Source organism: Antechinus flavipes, chromosome 3 (genome assembly GCF_016432865.1).
Source record: "Antechinus flavipes isolate AdamAnt ecotype Samford, QLD, Australia chromosome 3, AdamAnt_v2, whole genome shotgun sequence".
In the NCBI taxonomy this organism is placed as follows: Eukaryota; Metazoa; Chordata; class Mammalia; order Dasyuromorphia; family Dasyuridae; genus Antechinus; species Antechinus flavipes.
Window position 1 is genome coordinate 174,310,553 of NC_067400.1, and position 22,553 is coordinate 174,333,105.

Here is a 22,553-nt window from a genome sequence, read left to right on the forward strand (position 1 = left end):
TAATTATGAGAAACACTGCTCCTATATTCTCTAAAATGGCCTTTCTGGTCACATAATGAAGTATAAGAGTCTGACTTAGCTCTAGAATGTTGGAACAAGATGGGATTCTGGGATTTAGTTAATTTAACTTCCTTGGTTTCCTTATCTGTAAAATGAATTAGAGAAGGAAGTGGTAAACCACTTCAGTGTTTTTGCCAAAAATCAAACAAACAAAAACAAAACTCCAAATGGGGTCACAAAGAGTTGGATACTACTGAAAAATGACTCCAGGGGTCCTCAAACTACAGCCCGTGGGCCAGATGCGGCAGCTGAGGATGATTATCCCCCTCACCCAGGGCTATGAAGTTTCTTTACTTAAAGGCCCACAAAACAAAGTTGTTGTTTTTACTGTAGTCCGGCCCTCCAACAGTCTGAGGGACAATGAACTGGCCCCCTATTTAAAAAGTTTGAGGACCCCTGGAACAATAAGTGAATAAAAGTGAGTATTTTCTGGAGCATAAGTGGTATTGTGTAGCTTTAAAAAGTCCTTTTAAAATAAAATTCTCTGGTAATCAAAGTCTTTTATAACTTGTTCTGGCCCTCTCTCCCCAAACTTTCCAATGTTTTTATAAGCCCCCACCATATTCTTGAGATTCAATAATATTGGACCCTTTGCTATTCTTCCCACAAGACTCTCTATCTTCTGACTGTGGGTATTTTCATCAACTGTTTCTTAAATTTAAAGCACCCTCCCTCTTCATCTCTGCCTCCTGGCTTCCTTAGCTACCTTCAAGTTCCAGTTAAAATCCCACCTACTTCCAACTCAAATTTTACCCCTCTAGACTTTCCCAAACATTTTTAATTCTAATGCCTTTCCTCCATTAATTTTTCCCAATTTATCCTGGATATAGCATGGTTTTACATAGAAAATGGCATGTTGTTTTCCACATTAGATTATGAGCAGGGCAGGTTCTGTCTTTTAACCTTCTTTGTATTCCTAGCACTAAGCACAATGCCGGAAGCATAGCAGATGCTTAATAAATGTATACTGACTATTATAAACCACCAGCCTTTTCTTCCTGATGTTTCAATGTGGCTCAATCCAAGGTCAAAAGGACAATTTCATTACAAGATGAATTAAAATACAGAAATACTACTATTGTATAACTATAAATTAGTGATATAGGATAATATTAAGTTCTTGGACAAAATTTCCATGAATGAAAAGGAGGAATTCTTGAAGAATTCTGAGGTCCTGAGTCAGCTGGAGTAATCCTAGGACCAAGCAAAAGCCAGATCAAAGGAACATCAAGGGCCAGGATTACAATGTATGGGATTTTTGTTTTAGAATTTTACTAATTTTGAGAGTTATAGAGATTGTGCAAATCCACAAGAGGGCTGGCCCTCTAAAATCCCCCAGAATTTTCTAGGGAGTAACTATATAGGCTCTAGAGGAGATAAGGTTCATGGGGGAGAGGAATGTACATTCTAACTACTTCTAATGTTTTCATCTTTATTTTTTTGTAACTGGGGGATTATTTACATGAGAAATTAATCATTATTATGCCTAGAGGAAAGAGATACAGCCCTACCAGAGAGTAGAAAATTATATGAATTATATGAATAGACAGAAGGAGACAGAGAAAAGTCATGGAGATAAAAAAAAAAGTGCCACAATTTAACAAGTGATTGGATTTGTAGGGCAGTTATGTGGTGGAGTTACTGGGTCTGGAGTCAGGAAGACCTGGATTCAAAAATGGCCTCAGATATTTATTATATATGTGACTGTTAATCATGTTTCCCTCAGCTTCTTCATCTGCAACATGAGCTGGAGAAGAAAATGATAAACCACTCCAATATTTTGACCAAGAAAATCTCAAAGAGTAATGAAAAGTCAGACATGACTGAAAACAATTTAACACAATGGATATGTGAGATGAATAAGAATGATTAATCAAGGATAATGCTAAGGTTTAAATCTAGAAAGATGGTATTCTTGAGAGAAACAGAGAATTTTAGAAGAATAGGCTTTGGGGATAGGTGACAATGAGCTATGTTTTGGACATGTTGAGTTTGACATGCCTATGGAATATCCAATTTAAAATATCACTCAATAAGAAGTTATTAAATATCAAGGATACACTAACAAAAATGAAGCTACTCTCAAGTAGCTTAAATTTTAATGAAATATAAATACATAGTAATAAAAAATTCTTAAAACCACTCTCTCCTTCCTTCCTTCTTTTCTTCCTTCCTTCCTTCTTTTCTTCCCTCCTTCCTTCCTTCTTTTTTGCAGGTATATTCTATTAGCAAAACAAGCACATCTTAGAAACAGCTACCTAATGGCAAATACAATATGTTGGAAGAAACAATGAATTTGGAATCAGAAGGCTTGGGTCCTAATCCTAGCTTTGTTACTTAAACTTGGGTTACCTACTCTATCTCTCCGAGACTTAATTTTTTCTTCTTTAAATGAAAGGTGTGGACTTGCAGGGTTTTTTCCCCATGATCTATAGTCCACAAAAAAACACTGCAGAAAACAAGCAAGGTTGATCTTCCATTTGAGTTATATTTTCCTGGGTCCTCTCTAATTTTATTTCAAAGTCAGGAAAGGGAGCATCTAGTCTTAACCTAGCCATGGACTAACTAGGTGACCTTGTGCAAACCATTGATCCTTTTTTCAATCTTGATATCTTCATCTGTAGGATAAGAGAGAAAGTCACATGATCTCTGAGCTTCCTTACAGTCCTAAGATACTATGATTTATGTTAAACTAAAAAGTTAATTGGTTCCATGGAAACCAATTTGAAAAGCTTTGGGAGAATAAGACATGAGTCTAGTAAGTTTGGGATATGATCTAGAGTATGGACTGATGATCAAAGAGTTAAGAAGGAACAGGGAAGAAGGAACTGAATAGGTATGACAGCCAGGAATCAACATGAGAGTCTTAGGGCTCTTGAGGGAGGGATTCACTCAAAGGAAAGAAGGAATAATGGAAGAAAAGGCATCAAAGAGATTACTTCATGAGTCTGCCTAGAGATAATTCTAACTCCAAAGCCATGGCAGTAACAATAACGACAATGGACACATACTTAAAAGCACAATGCACTTTACATAGGTCATTTCATTTGATCCCCATAAGTGATTTGCCTTAAGATCACCCAGATAGTAAGTAGCTGAGACAAGATTTGAGCATGGATTTTTCTTTCTTTCTTTCTTTCTTTCTTTCTTTTTTTAAAATTTTATAATAACTTTTTTTATTGACAGAACCCATGCCAGGGTAATTTTTTACAAGATTATCCCTTGCACTCACTTCTGTTCCGATTTTTTCCCTCCCTCCCTCCACCCCCTCCCCTAGATGGCATATGTTAAATATGTCACAGTATATCCTAGATACAATATATGTGTGCAGAACTGAATCATTCTCTTGTTGCACAAGAAGAATTGGATTCAGAAGGTAAAAATAATACAGGAAGAAAAACAAAAATGCAAGCAGTTTATATTCATTTCCCAGTGTTCTTTCTTTGGGTGTAGCTACTTCTGTCCGTCCTTGATCCATTGAAACTGAATTAGCTCTCTTTATTGAAGAGATCCACTTCCATCAGAATACATCCTCATACAGTATCCTTGTTGAGGTATATAATGATCTCCTGGTTCTGCTCATTTCACTCAGCATCAGTTCATGTAAGTCTCGCCAGTCCTCTCTGTATTCATCCTCCTGGTCATTTCTTACAGAACAATAATATTCCATAACATTCACATACCACAATTTACCCAGCCATTCTCCAATTGATGGGCATCCACTCAATTTCCAGTTTCTAGCCACTACAAACAGGGCTGCCACAAACATTCTTGCACATACAGGTCCCTTTCCCTTCTTTAGTATTTCTTTGGGATATAAGCCCAATAGAAACACTGCTGGATCAAAGGGTATGCACAGTTTGATAACTTTTGGGGCATAATTCCAGATGAGCATGGATCTTTCTGATAAGTTTAGCATACTCTACATGATAAGATGTTGTTTTTCTCTCTTCAGGAAGAGAACTTTCAGTGAGTGTTAAAGTTTGAGAGGTAAAAATCCTTTATGGAAGAAGGCTGATTTCCCATGAGTTGATAGGATAGTAGGTGAACTAGCAATTTATTCAACCCTCTACTTCATCCTTATTGGGCCAAGAGATTTTTGGACTGAAGAACTTTTCCTTTTTTTTTTTTTTTTTTTTTTACTGAGGCAATTGGGGTTAAGTGACTTGCCCAGGGTCAGTCAGGATATGTTAAATGTCTGAGGTCACATTTGAACTCAGATCTTCCTGACTTCAGGGCTGGTTCTCTATCCACTGTCTCACCTAGCTGCCTCGAGCTTTTCCTTAAAAAAAAAAAAAAAAAAAAAAAAAGAAGGAAATAGTATCAGAAATAGCACACAGAGTTCTGAGTTTAGAAGAATGAAATTTGGGTTTTAATCCTACTTATATTATCTGCCACCTATTTGACCTTAGGCAAATCTTTTAAATTCTTTGAGCCTGTTTTCTTATCTGCAAAATAAGGATTAGATGCCATTTCCCCTAAGTCTCTAATTATATAATCTCATGAAAATATAGGCCAGCCAATGATTTCCTATATTAATCTATAACTGCTACCTTCCTTTCATTGCTCCCCAATAATCATTGCTTGAATAAAAAAAATCCTATACTTTTTCATTCAAATTCCCACGGGTAGTGGCAAGAGATGCTGTCCAGGCTTCTCAAGGATGGAGAGTGATAACACTTTTTTTCCAACTGGCATACTTAACTTGGAGCCTTTTCCCAGAATCTACAACTTCTTCCTAGAGGGCTTTGACACTTCCCACTTCATTCAGTCAAAGATTTGCCAATCACTAACTAATGCCAGCATTGAATTAGGTACTTGAGAGATACAGAAATTAAGACATTGCTTCTGATCTTTGGAAATTTACAGTCTCATTGGAGAAATAAGTTAGTATGTAATTAAGCAATACCTTGTATGCTATATAAATATAATTACATTTTCAAAAAGGGCAAGGTAATGAAAGTCTGAGTACTCAGGCATTATGGAGGACACTTTATAGTCTTTGAAGAATGGACAGTATTTGGATAGCCAGAACATGATAATTTTCTACAAATATGTGAAGGATTGTTATAGAGAGAAGGCACTAGATTTGCTTTCCAGAGGCCAGAACCAGAAGCAGTGGGTAAATGTTGCAGAGGGAAACATAGGCCTGATGTCAGCACAAACTTCCTATCAATTACAGTAATCCAAATTTGGAATAGAATGCATAGAAAGATAATGGGCACTTCTTTTTTGGAAGTCCTTGGGTACAGGATGGATGACTATTTATTCAATGAGCTGCAGTAGAGATTCCTTTATATCTGGCTTTCAAAAGGAAGAGTCTATCAGGCCATTTGCAAAAAATGCCCACCTGGACATTACTGTTGATGGAAACTCTAAACAAAGAGCTCATTTTTTTTTAGCAGTTCCTGAGAATTAACTGGTTTAGAATTCATAAATTAGTTTAAAGTTCCTATCAGTCATGTCCAACTCTTCATTTTGGTCTTTATTTATTTTTGGCAAAGATACTGTAATGTTTGACCATTTTCTTTTCCAGTTCATTTTACAGATGAGGAACTGAGGCAAAGAGGGGTAAGTAATTTGCCTGGGGTCACATAGTTAACAAGTTTAACCAGTGTCTGGGTGAGATCAGATTTGAACTCAGAAAGATTATTCTTCCTGACTTTAGGCTTGGTGCTCTATCCATTGTGTCACTTAGCTGCCATTTGGTCAAAGAGTCATTCTATTCTCCAACATTCTACTAGAAATATATATTGCTTAATATATATTTCAGAGCTTTTTTTTTTGCAAGTCAAAGATGAATGATATAAGAGTGCATGTATCATGATTCCACTCTGTTGATCTTCTCTGAGTATTGAGCTCTGATTTCACTAGGAGACAAATTCTAACATCAGGCTTCGTTTTGCAAATTCCATTTAATCCTGTTAAGGAAAAATGTCAAATGCTCTCCACTGCATTTGCAGCTGGTGGCCACCTTGATAATTTATTTTTTAAAAATCTGCTCCATTTAAGCAGCGTGAGAAAGCCATCAATTCATCCCAGGGCCATGCTAGCTCTTTGTAAAACCAAGCAGATTACACATGCCGTACTAGGTAGATGTTATAGCAGCATTCAGTAACACTGCCAAGGCAAAAGGGTTGTCAGCATTTCCATTACAAATACCTATTTTTCAGAGGGTGCTTATTAAAAAAAACTCACTCCAGGCGCTGAAATGTGTGATCTAAATCCAGGATTATTTCTTTTGAAATGTTGCTTCCAACTCAGCCTGGCTGCTTTGTTTTTGCTTTATTTTATGATTCTATTCATTTGCTTTCGTAAAACTGTCCAGTTCAAAAAAACAACCCAGTGCTTTGTTCCCCAAGAATGGTTCATGGGGACAGGATCACAGTACCTGAGGGCTTGGCCCAAATGGAAGTGCAGGCCTCCAGGCACTGACAAATGCCAAGACCAAGTGGAAAAATAAACAAAGAGGAAACAATTCACACATCACCTTTCATGCAAGAACTTCAAAGGATTTTATAAAAACAACTTACTATTCTTTGGGAGCTTTGTTACATAAACATGAGAGGAAGAATGCCTCTGTGCTGGCTTTAAATGATTTATTTCTTTCAAGTAGCAATAAACATATAATGTCTTATTCATCTTCTCAAAGACTCTGTAAAGTTGTTATTAAATCCTCCATTTCACAGATGGAGAAATGAAGGCACAAAGAGATTCAGTTTAATTAAAGAGGCATTTATTAAGTGCTAGTTATCTGTCTGGTGGCTAGTTGGTACAATGGATAGAGTGCCAGACCTAGCTCAAGAAGACTCATGTTTCTGAGTTCAAATCTGGGCTCAGACACTTACTAGCACTATGACCCTGGGCAAATCACTTAAGTCTGTTTGCCTCAGTTTCTCCTTTGTAAAATGAGTTGGAGAAGGAAACGCCAAACCATTCCAGTATCTTTGCCAAGAAAACATCAAATGGGGTCATGAAGAGCTGAATATGACTGAACCGACTGAACAATATGGACTAAATGTGGGAATTACAAAGTTAGAAATTAAATGGTTCTTGCCTTCAAGGAGCTTAAAAATTATTTTGGAGGAGACAACATGCAAAAGAGTAAATATAAAATATGTTACTATTATATATATAAAGGTTCAGGGTGGAGAGGGGAGGGTAACTGGGAATATCAAGAAAACCTTCTTATAGAAGAGAGCCAGAGATTCCATCAGATAGACTTGGTGAGGGACAGTATCCCGGTCACAGGGAGCTATTACAAAAGCTCAAGAATATGCTAAGTCTATATGAACCAACACTGCAGATTTTTATACACTGGACTTATCTAGTAACATACATTAATTATTAAAAGCAATATATTGACTTAGTCCCCTGGAAGGACCAAATGCTCAAAAACGTGACTTCCTTGGAATATAGAGATTGACCACTCATTTATTCATTCACTTATTTACTAATTGTATTGCCTTTATTTCAGGACTTGAAACATCATAGAACATCATGAATGCTTACGGACAGACTAAAAGATGAAACAATATGACACAGTAGACACCTTATAGATTCCTACAGAATGCAGACATGGCTGAATAGAACTTTCAGATCACTAATTCAGAATTCTCACTTCACAGATGAAAAACCCAAGATTCATAGAAATTAAACGACCTTGATCAAAGTCAACGAAACCAAAGCGAACTGTAATTGACAGGACCAAGATTTGAAAGCTGATCTTGTGACTTGGAATTAAATCTCCAAAATAAAGCTCTAGACTCAAACCTGCCTTTTATACTTATTAGTTGTGAAACTTTGGGCAAGTCTAGAATTCCACTGAATCTCAGTATTCTAAATTATAATATGGAGAATGGAATATCCATCTCACAGGACCATTGTAATGCTCACTATGAGTATTAAATAATGTACATAAAATTCTTTTTAAACTTAGAAGTTTATAAGTCATATCAGTTATTCTCATTCTAAAAATCTCCAAGTATTTGATTGCTAGTGATCACTTGACAATTTTCAGTATAAAAACCTGGAAAGTTATTGAGGATGAGGATTTTCTTGGGAGAGAACTGAGACACTGAAGGGAAGTTACTTTCCTAAAACTCAAGTCTGATCATGTCACCCCTATCCCCACACCACCTCCATTCAATAAATTTCAGTGAATTCTCCCATTTCCTCAAGGAACAAATATAAAATATTCAGTTTGGCATTCAAAGCCCTTTGTAATCTAACCTCTTCCTACTTTTCTAGTCTTCTATCACCAGATTCCTCAACATGTACTTTTCAATTCAGTTACATTGATTTCCTGGCTGTCTTACAAACAAAACACCCTATCTCTTGATTCTACGTCTTTTCTCTGATTGTCTCCCATGCCTGGAATGTTCTCCTTCCTCAGCTCCAAGAATTGATTTCCCTGGCTTCCTTTAAATCATAACTAAAACCCCACCAACCTTCCCAAACCCCTCTTAATTTCGATATCTTTCTCTTACTTATTTCCTAATTATCCTTTACATAGCTCACTTTGCATATATTTGTTTGCTTGTCATCTCCCCCATTAGATTGGAAGCTTCTTGATTTGCATTTTGTGTATATTCTGGCTTAGCACAATACCTAGCACATAGTGTGTGCTTAATGAATGTTGGATGATTACTTGAATCCAGTGAAGGAAGTTCAAAGCTATAGAAATGAAAAACAAATGGGGACCTACAACTGCTAAGGAAGCAGTTGATCTACATGTTCAAGACCAAAATACAGCAAGACAGAGTGAGCACCAATTAAAAAGGAGTGCTATCCCTGAGTAATGAGGAAAACTGAAAACGAACATTTCAAAATATTTAATTCTCATTGGTTTTAACAAACAATTTTATGTCTCTAAAAGTACTTCAAGTAACTAACCAAATGAAGAGATCTGAAAATTGCCATACGGTAAGACATCCCTTATACATCTTCATTTTACTGTATTTACTAACCCCTCTGAATCATAAAATCATGGAATTTCAGAATTATAAATGACTACTAAAATTTCCTATTTCAATCTCCCACTCAAATCAGGAATCTTCTCTACAATTTTCTGATGCATAATCAATTAGCCACTGCTTGAACACTTCTAGTACCTAAGAATTCATTACTTCATAAAATAATTCTATTTGGAAGGTTTATTAAAAAAAAAAAACCTAACCCAAATCCCTTTTTTTGTGGTTTCCATTGCGTGGTGCTAATTCTTTCCTCTACAGGAACAGAAAACAAGCCTAGTCCTTTTTCTATTTGACGGTAACCATATTTTCCTAATGAGACTCAATATTCCCAGTTCCACCAATAAATTTTCTTGTAACATAGTTTTAAGTCCCCTCATTATCTGGAGTCATCTTCCTCTGGATATACATATATACATATATAAAATATTACATATATTTGTAAATACCACTCCTAAAATGTAGTACCCACAAATTAACTCACTATTCAAAATATGTTCTAACTAGAGTATAAGACTACCATTGTAGCTCATATTGAACATTATATTTCTATAAAAAAGTCCAGGATTAAATGTCCTTTTGGCACTCATCATTCTATTGCTTAAAAGTGAGATGCAATTAGTTAAAACTTTGTGGATTTTTAACATGTTGTCCCTCCTTATCTCCATCTCCTGACTTCCCTAGCATGATTCAAATAGCAGAAACTTTTCCTCATCCCTCTTAATGCCCTCTGTTAATTATCTCCAATCCATCATGTGTATATCTCACTTTTACATAAGTGTTATTTACACAGTTTATATTATTGAATCTCTTACTGGACCATGAGCTTCTTGAAGGCAGAGACTGCCTATTGTCTTTCTTTGTGCACCCAGCTCTTAGCACAATCCCTGATGCATAATAGGTATTGAATGAATGTTTAATGACTGATTACATGAACTACTGCCTAGTCATGTCACCATTATCCTATATTATGCTACTAATTTTTTAAAAAAATCTGAATATTGGACAATGTGGCTTCTGGTGGAGATATATTTTGCTTTTCATAAAATCCCAGTTTTCTTACAGAAATTATGTCATCTTTGCTCATGAACATGATGATTTTCTAAAGCGAACACATTAGTAACAAACTCAGCAGTTCACCAATACATAACAAACACAGCGGTTGACCGATACATAATAAAATAACAAATCATCCCTTGGAACTCAAAATGCTAGGCAACTATCATTTTGGTAGGCTTGAGTGAGCAGGCAGGAGGAAAAGCAGATGCAAACATACTAGAAGAAAAGAATCCAACATTAGAATTATATAATGTCTTGTCTGATGGAAAACCCATTTTGTTAGGAAACCTTGTCCATCCTACCAGAAAGATCCAATTTGTCAATAGGCCAACTTACAGCGCAGGGAGTGACTCCCAGCTACTGCTAAGGCACTTTCAATTAGAAGACCATTTCACCAGCTGTATTCTTCAATCCTGGACCATTCCCTCTGAAGTGGAGCACCCTGCACCTGCTGGTGTTTGCTGGTAACAGCTGATCCTGTTTCAGATCCTTCAAGAGCAGCTACGATTTCCCACTTCATCATATTCTAAATTGGTTCAGCTTCATACTTACTCACAGGCTCCAGGTTTCAGGGAAAACAGATGGTTCCCTCCTCACTTAAGTAGGTGTTACAGTTCTGCTTTGCCAGTCAACAGGGGAAATCCTAGCTGAATTAGCCCAAGTTGTTAAGGGGAGGGAGGAAGAAGAGGGATGCTTCTAACACACTTCTCATTTTTCCCCCATAGCAGAACCTGCTGAAACATATTAAAAGTCTCTCCCTACTGTCACAGGAGGACCTGTGGTGCATTTAATGAGCATTTCCTGGGACACTGTCTCAGGGCTTTTTTTTTCATAGATATTCCATCTGGAGAAAAAAGTACTCCAGCTGCTGGCATCTAAAATATGATTAATCTCACAAGACGATGTTTATAAGTCCTGTGGGTGGTAACCTAATTTGCTTTCTCAAGTGGGACCCTCCAACACAACAAAATCTGCTGTGTTTTCTTTCCCAGAAAACATCTTCTTAATACCAATGACTCAATCATCTGTAGATTCAGTATAACATCAATCTAACCATTTCAATGGAAGCCAAGAGCATTTCCAAATTCTGCACAACCAAAGGAACCAAAGCACACTTACCAAAAAATACATATAGGCATTTATGTTGGTACAAAAATATCATAGATGTTTCAACTGGGATATTATTGTCTTTCTCTCAGGAGTAGAAGTGGAAGTATGTAGTTTGTAAAGCCATCTTTGGCAGCTCCATTTTGGGGTCTCATTGAATGGAACAAGGTATATACCTGTGTCTGTCATGGAGACCCTTTCCTGCTCCCCTCAACCAGCTTGATACATGTACAGGAATGAGGAGTGTATTTCATTTTTTCCTTACTTAATGTGCTCTCAGGAGTCCAAGGATAATGTTACCAAGGATGATTATACTCAGAGAGCAAAATAGTCATTGGAAAGAAGAAAAAATTGACCAAGAACTCTTTCTAAAACACTTTATAGATGAGGAGGCTGAGGGGGAGGGCATTTATCACAGAGGACAGAAGGAAGGATGACAAACTTTTGCCTACATGTTAGGCTTGCCTCCAGGACCATGGAAATGTGTAGTTATGTAACAAAGTTGGGGATATGTTAAAACATTTGCTTCTGTTCTGTGGACCCACCATGGAGGCTGTGATGGATGGATCCTGGGGTTCTTACTCAGTAGGGTGCTATACTATTTTTGAAGTGATGGAATAAATATCAATTGTGGTTAATCATTCTTTATAGCTATTCACTTTGGGAGGAGGAGAAGGAGGTAGCTAGTTAGCTAAATGATTATGTGAAAGATAGATAGAGTGCCAAAAATCTGTCATGTAATCAAGAGGCTTCCTAATTGGCTGAGAGGAAACCTGGGACTGTAGAATGGATGAATGAGCTTCATTCAGCACTCCTATGTGGCCAAACCCCAAATTGGCCAGGTGGTATTCTGGTAGAAAAAATAAACAGCATTTTTCTCTTGGTGTCACAAGGGGCTCAGATTCTGAACAAAAAACATGGGGCACATGGTCAAGAATGGGTCTTGGGTCAGACTAAGTTTGAGGAACTATACTAGACAAACTAGCTTACAAGTTAAGCATCACCTATTTTTCATATTAGTTTTATTTGTACTTAATCACTGATTTACAGAAGTTGTTTCTGTTTTCTTTTTGTTTATGGTTTCATTAGGAAGGAAACTTCTTTTACTAATGTAGATTTGCACCTTATCTAAAACTTAGAGAATTAGAGCGTGGCCTAAGGCCCTAAGAAGTTAAATCACTTGCCCAGGATGACAAAAGTATGGGAGGTAATAAATAATAAAAATTATTACTGACATGAATATAGTCTATTAAAGTTTATAAAGCATGTTACATATGCCATTAGAATCTCATAATGACCCTGCCAGGAAGGTATTATAAGTGACATTACCCCATCGTATAGATGAGAAAACTGAGGTACAGAGATTAAGCAAGTGGTTTGTGATTATATAGCTAATATAGGTCAGGATTTGAAGTCAAACCTTCAAATTAAGTAATTGTGATGTCTGGGTAATAAGATTTTTACATCGTTGAGTGGAGGAGGCATTTATTGTAATAAGGCAACATTATTCAATCATTATAAAATGAGATAATATTTGTAAAGGGGCTTGCAAACTGTAAAAAACTACATAAATGCCAATTCTCATTATGGCAGCAAGAAGAGGGTATAAGAATGATTCTTCTCCCTCCTCTCCTCAATGTTATTGAACATATTTACATATGATCCAGGGCCAGAAGGCATTTTGGGTGTGTCACTTTAGCTTTAGATAGTTACGAAATGCCAGTTCTTTCTGGAGCATGAGACAAGTATAGAAGAGGAGAGGGAAATGACTGCATGAAGTTCTAACAAGCAGGAATACAAATCCTCTACTTAGTGTATTGTCGATTCATTCTGAAAAACCATTGGGGGAAAAAAGAATTGAAACTTTTCCAAAGAAATAACTAAATGAACTCAAGATATCTAATGCCTTGCTTATATTTGTCTTTGGCATTTGCTTTTCATCTGTTATCTCCCAAAGGGCTTAGTACTCTATAGGTCATCCCACCTGGCAGTCAATCAGCTATCCCCTAGAGTTTCATAGGCTAGAACTGAATGGCCTTTAACTGCATTGTAACTTTTCCCCAGGTAAAACCTCAGGAGTCCCGCTATTGAAGGAGACAGACAGGTAAAAGCAGACATGAGTTGCATTTATAAATACCAATTGCTTACATAAGAATTCATTACTTAGAGCACTTACAACAGGCAGAGAGCAGAAAATTATTTTTCCTAGGGGTAGAATGCCTTCTTCCTGATGCCCTCTGAACTCTCAGCATCACTTACCTAAGACAAGGGAGTAGTCTCACCTGTCATAGACAGATGCTGGACATTTTCCCTTGATCAAGGTCATATGTCAAATCAATGATTTGGTAACTGAAACTTCCAACATCCCTATCTCTTTCTACTTTTCATTAACAGATCCTAGAGATATGAATTGGAGATTTTTGCCCACACCAGCCCCCGCCACTGAATTCAATTAAAAACTCCATGTGTAACAGCACCCATAGAGATATTTAAATAGTGCAGTGAAAGAGGTCCAAAAATCTTCCCTAGTGATGTATTTCAGTCTTATCTTCTTCAGATTTAAGAAATTCATCCTTGTAAAGGCTGCTCCCCTTTTCTCCATTCCATAATTTGAAGAAATAAACAGTAGCTAGTACTCTTGTCTATAAAACACATCTCTTATGCTAGAGAATAATCTTTTCCCTTCTTAATGCAAAATTATCTGTGGATCCTAAGGCTATCCTTGAAATCCCAAGAAGGTATTACAAGCATTTGGTGCACATACAGACCATCTAAGATGAAGGCAAACATATTGAAGATGCTTGGAAATTGTTCCCACACAAGGTTTTGCAAGGGTTAATGTTGAAAAATTATCCATTCATATCTTTTGAAAATTAATTTAATTAATTAATAAAAAATAAATAAAAAAGAATACGAGGATCAAAAACATTCACATGGTATAATTGGTAAAAATAATAATAAACATTTCCATAATGCTTTAAAAAAAAAAGGAAATTGTTCCCAGGGGAGAGGACTGATACAGGAATGGGCACTTTGAAGGCAGAGACTGTCATTATTGTTGTTGTTGTTGCTGTTGTTGTTTAGTAGTTTTTCAATTGTGTCCAACTCTTTATGACCCCTTTTTGGGATTTTCTTGGCAAAGATGCTAGTTATAGTATCATTTTATTCTCCAACTCATTTGACAGATGAGGAAACTGAGATAATAGGATTAAGTGATTTGCTCAGGGTCACACAGCTTGTTAATGTCTGAACCCAAATTTGAATTCAGATCTTCCTGACATCAGTCTCTATCCACTATGCTACCTAGCATATAGTTGGTGCTTAATAAATGTTTAATGATTGATGCAATTAGGAGTAACCTCAATTAGCTGGATAGCTAGAGCTAATATTTTTAGATCTGTCTGAATCACAATTGTGAGTGTGGTTTTAAACTTATTCAGTTTATCTTTTTTAATTTTAGGTTCAGAAAGTAACATAATCCTAATCTTGAGAACTGAAGAAATAAGGATAAAGGATTGGAAGATGCCAGATATAACTGTTAGACCAGTAAGGAAGTCTTGAGAAGCCAGAGTGCCAGAAGGCAAGAGGATGGTGTTGGTGGTGAAGAGTGGGAGGTGGGGAGGTTGGTCTTGGAATTTGGTGGGACTGATGCTATACCAGAACTGACTAAAACTATGAACTCAAATCTCTTTCCCTCCCCAAAGACTGAAATGATTGAGGTAGAAATATACCCCGAGATACTGGGTAGAAATGTTTTCTCTTGTCATAACTTTGAAATAAATTTTATTTCATCACAATAGTCTGTTTAAGTGAAGCTGAAATGCTTGAATCCCTAAAATGAGTTAACACACTGATGCCAGTGGCAGAAAAGATAGATCTAATTGTTAAATGGCATTGAACTTGAGATTTTGTTATGACCTATGCAGAAAATTTCTGTGGACTTCTCTCCATTCTGCTTTTTGAAATTGTTTTTGCAAGGCAGTTGGAGTTAAGTGACTTGCCCAGGGTCACATAGCTAGTAAGTATTAAGTGTCTGAAACTGGATTTGAATTCTGGTCCTCCTGACTCTAGGGCTAATACTCTATCCACTATGCCATCTAGCTGCCCCATTTCTCTCTGTTTTGAAATCCACATCACAAAGTATTTGGAACCTCACCACCAATGACTTTAACTTGAACAAGTAAAAAAAAAACATCACTTAGCCTAAGGCATCATGTAACTGAAGAAGGCAAAAGTTCCTTAAAACAAGAGTTCCATGACACTCAGATTTGTTTTTATTTATTTGGTTTTGGAGGTAGGATAGAACTAAACAGAGGCTGGAATTAGAGTAATAAGACTTAGGAACAACGTTCTGATTGATTAAGAGTTCCATTATGCAGATAACCTGAATACTAAGAAAAATAAATTCTTATGTCTTTTTGACTCATCATCACTCCAAACACACTAACATCTCTTTAGTCCTACAAAGTTCTTTCCTTGATTCTCTATTTCATTCCATTTCTTTTCTAATTCATAGCCAGACTTCTTGAAAAAGTTATCTATATCTGATTCCAATATCCCCATCACTTATTAACTATGCAAATCTTTGAAATATGGCTTCTGTTCTCATGATTCTATTTAAATTGCCTTCTCAAATGTCACCATTGATGTCTGCAGAGTTAGCTATAATAAATAGCTTTTCTTCAATGTTCTTCCCTTTTGCTCTCTATATAGCATATGTATCTGCTAACAACTTTCTTCTCTAAAACCTGGAGGCTAAGATACAAAATGTTTCAGAGGAGCTCTGAGTGGAGAGGAACCCCCAAAAGCATCTAGTCTTTCTGGATATGAACAGGAATTCCATTTTCAACATTCTTGAGATGTAGTTCTCTGATATTCACTCACAGATCTCTAATAAAGGATATTCCATTACATTTCAAGATATTCTATTCCACCTTCAACTTATAAAAGTTGTGAGAGGTTTTCCTTCTGTCTTTAACTGTCATTCTTATTTTGAGATTGTCTTCTGGATCAATTAGAATAAATCAAATCTCTCCTTCCATTGGAGAGTTCTGGAAATATCCAAAGATAGCTATTGTTCTCACTCCCACCTTTCCAGTATTTTCAATTCCAGTCTAAGTATTCCCTATTCTTTCATCTAATTCTCATATGACAGATACTCTATGAGCCCTTTTTAGAAGTATTCTCCACTTATTCCTAACCCCTAATGATATTGATACTGAAAAACTGTCTCCTTCCTTCCTTCCTTCCTTCCTTCCTTCCTTCCTTCCTTCCTTCCTTCCTTCCTTCCTTCCTTCCTCCCTCCCTCTCTCTCTTTCCTTCCTTCCTTTTTTTCTTTCATTTCTTTCATTTTCTGTAAAAAATGTTCCTCTGGTTCTTTGAGAGTCATCACTATCCCATATTTAAGGCCTGAAGAAGCATGAAACTTATTTAATGCGACACTAAAGACTCTGTAATTATTGAGGCAGAGCCCTCTGGCCCATCTCTTTGTGACCCTCCTTCTCTTGATAACACTCTGGTTGATTAATATCCTTTTAAAAATATGATGACCAGAACTGATTATCATTCTATTGTGGCTTCTTAGAGGAAATTAATTGGAACTACCAGTTTTCTTATTCTGAGCAAGGGTCCTATGTCTATATGTAGGCAACAAGAAGAAAATAGGAAGAGAACACAGAATAAACTTCCAACTACACTGTGGTTTTAGGGCTGTTTGTAGAATGGGATTAAAGAGAGAATCTAGCTAGCAAGGGTGATCAATCATGTTTTTAAAAACAAGTATTCATGGTATCTTGGCAGACAGGTATTCTGCAAAAGACTAAATTACTTTTTAGGCTTTAAACAATATAAATGATTCATAGTCTGATGGTTTACAATCATTCAAGGTCTTAGAAATAATTCTCCTCCAAATTCTTAAATTTTTGCTTGACCTGTGGTGGACTCTATCTTTCAAATGTAAAGTCCCAAATGAGCCCCCAGAACACTTGGAGTTTTCTCATTAGGTACTGGATCCTGAGTCACTCTCAAGCTGTTAGTTTCTCTTCAGGTGAAAATTCAAATTTTCCCAAGAGAAAATTCCTCTCTTGGGTTTCTTTAGCACAGGGGCAACCCATCCAATTCTCCAATGGATCTCAGCAAAAGCAAAGGGCATAACATTAGGTCTAGGTAACACTTTTTTCCATTAAGTTGCTCTAAAACAAAAAGGAGTTAAAATTTCTCCAGTGGATCCCAAGAACATCATTTGTTGCTATTATTGTTGTTGAATTGTTTCGGTCATATGTCTGGCTCTCTGTGCTCCCATTTGAGATTTTCTTGGCAAAAATAGTTTGCCTTGAAGTGATTTGCCATTTCTTTTTCCAGCTCATTTTAATAGATAGCAAACTGAGACAAACTGAATTAAGTGCTTTATCCAGTATCACTCAGCTAATGGCTGAGGCCAGATTTGAACTCAGGAAATGAGTCTTCCTGACTCCAGGCCCAACACTCTATCCACTGCACCACTTTGCAACATATCACATATTCTTTTAAACTGCCATTATAATGGATACAGCAAAGCAACAGATTATTAGTCCTTAAGCATTTAATCATGTAGAAGTCTTCTCTCTCAAAGCAATTGTTCAGATTTACAAAGGAAACATCAGATAATATTATATAATTATAGTTTTAAAATTACAGTTTTTCTGTGATTAGTGGACAGCTATAAAGCATCCAAACTAGAAATACTGGAAGAACCTTCACTTTTGTGCTCCCTCACACTTGCAGGCTGAATTCCAATGAGGTTCCCTATCCTACATTTAAGATACTCTGTGAATCTGCAAGCTTAAAATTAGAGCTCATTGGCCCCTATTGATACATATATTGTTTAATAGTCATAGGGTATCACTAGCTCAAAGCAAAGGTATTTATGGGAATAGAAAAGTAAGAAGATATAAAATAGAACATTCCCACCCAACCGCATAAATCTGTTGAAAACACATATAGACTAGGAGAGTGAGCAAACACAGAAATCAAACTAGATTATACATGGGAAATACCTGTAGATTTATGTTATTCCTTTTTTGAGCCAATTCAGATGACAGCAAGGTTCAAGCACTGCCCACCCTTCTGCTCTTTTTCTTCTACTGTAACAGCTTTTTTTACGCCTCTTCATATGAGATAATTTATCCCACTCTACTCTCCCTTCCCTCTCCTCCCACTATAATATTCTTTATAACATCTCAATTTTGACTTTCTGGAGAGGAATGCCTGTAGAAGGACAACTGATATCTCCAACACTGCATATCTCCCCTGATGTCTTCCCATAATATCCCCTGCAGTGCTCTCTCCCAGGCAAGACATTTTTTGCTGGGTGTGTTGCTCCATTGGGCTTTGATGGGACTGTTCTGTTCTGGGCAGATTCTTCTGCCAAGTGGCTATAGTCTCAGGTTGTCTCTAACTTCTGGGGAACATACTGCTTGGTTCTTTTTTAACCCTAAGATCATCAGCAAGACCTGCCAAATCTGTTTCCTCAAAAGCTTGACTCTGTGGGCTGCTGTTTCTGAGCAACAAAATCAAACTATCTACTCGTGTGAGTTCTTTCTAAATAAAAGGTTTGGGTTCAGGAAGCAATGCCCTTGAATATCGTTCCCTGCATGCAAGCAGGTCTCCTATAGTCATGGTTCTGTCACAAGATGTTCTTGGCAACAGAAGAGAGCAAAGATAAAAGTCCTTTGCAAATGGCATACATTTTCTTGATTGAATTAGAATGAAAACAGTTTGCTTGTTATATAGACTTCAAAAAGACTTAATCTCTTGGCCAATCAACAGGAGCTCTTTGTATCCCATTTAACAGCCTTTAACCAATGGTCAACACTATTATTCCATTAGATTGGTTGAAATTCATCTTCAATTTTTTTAGTGATTAATAATGATGTTATGCTATTAAGTTGTTTAATAGATAGGACCCGATTTGAGTAGGAATTTCCCCTGATCAAATTCCTTCATGCCTAGATTTCTATCTTCTGTGGCAGGGAATTTACCATCTTGGAAGGCAACTCCAATTTTTAGGAAGCTATGTTTAACAGTATTCTTTTTCTCCTTCATTTTGAATAGAAATCTCCCTTCCTCTTTCTCTCTAAGACACACACACACACACACACACACACACACACACACACAGACACCCTTATTCTGACCCTATGGAGCTATACAAAGATCAGCAATCAGTATGGATAAATCTTATTACATATCTTTTATATATCAATTTCTTAAATAACTATCAAATAAACAGCCTTTACATTCTTCTTCAAGTTAAATATCTTCAATTTCCCTGGTGGTCCCTTATATTACATTGTTTGAATCCTCTTGCCATTCAGGTCACCCTCTTCTGGATGAGTTCCACTTGTCAATGGTTCTAAAATTAATACCTAGAAATAAACTCTCCACATGGGGACTGACCAGTGCAGATGAAAGTGAGACTACCTTCAGGGCTGTTCTAGTTACTATAACTTTATGGATAGAATTTCAGATCAGATAATTTAATTTTTAGCTAACTCATACTGAGATTACAGGCAACTAAAATTCCCAAGTCTTTTCTTCACAAGAATTGTTGTCTAATCACACCTTTTTTTAAACCTTGTGCAAAATTTGATATTTATTCCTATTTAATTTCATCTTATATGTGTTCTCTTCCAGTCTTTTGAGAACTTGTTGAATTATGATTGCATTTTCCAATGTAAAAAGAATACTCATTTGGGGATCAGAAGAGCTGAATTCAAATCCTGACTGTCTCATTTACTATCTGCACAGGTTTGAGCAGATTACTCACCTATTATGGACTTCAGTTTCCTCACTATAAAAATGAGATGGTTGAACTAAATGGCCTCTGATATTCTTTATTTTTATCTCTATGATTCCATGATCTAATGTCATTGACTATGTTTTCTGACTTTATGTTTGATAATGCAATGTTGTCCACGTTTCCCTCTATATTCCAAAAGACTTATAATCTTACTGATAGGGATATGGCAGTCCAGTAATGCAGGTCACAACCCAGCCACATCTTCCCATTCTGCTTGAATCTGTGTATATGTAAATGACTATGTATATGCAGACACATCTACAAGCACAATTTATTTATATATGTACATTGATAGACATATAGAAGCACATGCTGATGGATAAGCATTATATACTCATGTCTATTGTGTGGATGATTAAAATTAATTCTTTTGAATAACTACAATGTTGGCTAGGAGGCTCTGCAATGTTTCAAGACTTGATGAAACCAATTCAATGTCACCCAGAGGTAGGAACATCCATAGAAATTCACTATCCATAGGAAATTGTATTTAACCTGAACTCACCACTATATTGTGAAACAACTGTTTCTATTGTTGTTTGTCCTTCGGTCTCAGAGAGGACCATCAGGGAGGGTATACCATGACATGCAAATAAACTGGATTTAAGTGAGGGAGGGCTGTGCAAGGTCACCTGCCTCACTTTCCCCTCCAGAGCTATCTGGGTCCAGTAGCTAGATACAGGTCAGGATGACTGAATGTGGCCCTGGATGCAATGGGATGTACCTTGACCTTTTTAAACTAAAGTCTTCAATAGGTCTCAACTAAAGCAAAGAATTTCCCCTTTCATTCCAAAAAAAAAAAAAAAAAAAATTAAAATAAATAATCAAATAAATCTGGCAGGGGAAAATGCTCAGGATTTCTGGCCAAAGTAGAAATGATTGTTATTTACATTCAATCTGAATCAATTAGTATCCAAACAATGACCATGTCTGGGATCTACTGTGGCCAATCAGTGAGAATCAAAGTGGTTTTGATTTAAGGCATAGTTCTTCAGAAAAAATCTAGCCAGTGAACCTCAAGATACCTTGGGATGATTCAGAGATCCCTACAGATGTTCCTTGCTTTTTCTTTTGTGGAAAAACTAGGTGGTGAACTAGATAGAGCACTGGTGGTCCTGTATTCAGGAATACCTGAGTTCAAATGGGGTCTCAGACACTTTCAAGCTGTGTGACCCTGAGCAAGTCACTTAAGTCTGTTTGCCTCAATTTTCCTCATCTGCAAAATGAACAAAAGAAGGAAACAACAAGACACTCCCATCAAGAAAATCCAAATGGGGTCACAAAGAGCCAGACATGACAGCAATAACTATACTAGATTTTCTTCGCAACAGTAGTAAGTTTCTTTGGTAAGCACATGTCTCTACTCATGCCTTGTCTAATATTAACTAACAGATGGTAAGGAAACAAGAGTCTCTATATCTTGGAACTTTCTAGGAATCTTGTGTTATTTTGATCTATACATGTGAGACATTTTATCAGAAGAGATAATTTAAGGCATCATTTTGTTCTATAAAATTAAATACATTTAAAAATAATCAGCAAATCATAAGCATAGAGAATTTTTTCTTTCAATTATGGTAAAGACATCTAATGTAAATATTGTTTATGATTTTACTTTCATTAAGAATGCCCTTGGGACAGAGACAAGATGGAGAAGATACATACTTCTTTCTGAGCTCTTCTACTACCCTCACACTAATTACAAAATTCAGTCTCTGAAATAGTGCTGGACTGGCAGAATCCAGGAATATTGGGAGTGCAGCAAATTACCAGCAGAAGATAATTTTGAAAATTGCCAGAAAAGGTCTACTTTGATCTGGAGGATGCCAGCGCATGATGAGCAGCCTGGGGGAGGGATGTGATCTCTATAGGGCAGAGAATCTATGGGGAGGACTCTACCACAGTGTTGGCTACTCTGCACTGGTTGCAAGACAGTAGATCAGCAGAGAAGTTATAAAACTTCCAACACAAAAGCAAAAGGAAAAGAGTGAACCCCAAAGCACCAAAATCTCACAGGACTTGGCCACACCCACCAGCACTAGGAGTGATTCAATGGGATCCCAGAGCAGCCATTGCCACTTCCTGGTGTCTGTAGAGGAAGCTTGGAACATCCTTGTCCTAAAAGCAGATACCAACTTTTTTTTTTTTTTTTTTTTTTTTTTTTAGAAATGAGTAAAAAGGCAAAGTGGACTCTAACTATAGACAGTTTCTATAGTGAAAGAGAACAGATTTCACACCCTGAGGAGACTAAAAGCAGATTGTCTTCAGATGAAGCCCCAAAGGGTGATATAACTAGATCCCCATCACACAAGGCTCTCCTAGAAGAAATGATAAAGGATCTCAAAAGAGAGTTAGAAAAAACATGGGGAAAGGAAAGGAAAACTTTGCAAGAGGGTTTACAAAAGGCTTTTAACTCATTAAAAGATAGATTGGAAAAAGAAAAAAAAACAGAATATGTGAAATGGAAAAGGTAAAGAACCCCCAGGAAAACAAAATTTATGAATTAGAAAAAGCTC

At 36.6% G+C, this 22,553-nt stretch overlaps 1 protein-coding gene across 2 annotated transcripts in view; it reads right to left on the bottom strand.

Annotated features, from left to right (window-relative positions):
* Window positions 1–22,553, bottom strand: part of SH3RF3 (SH3 domain containing ring finger 3) — a 573,569-nt gene that overhangs the window by 178,921 nt on the left and 372,095 nt on the right. The window lies entirely within an intron of this gene.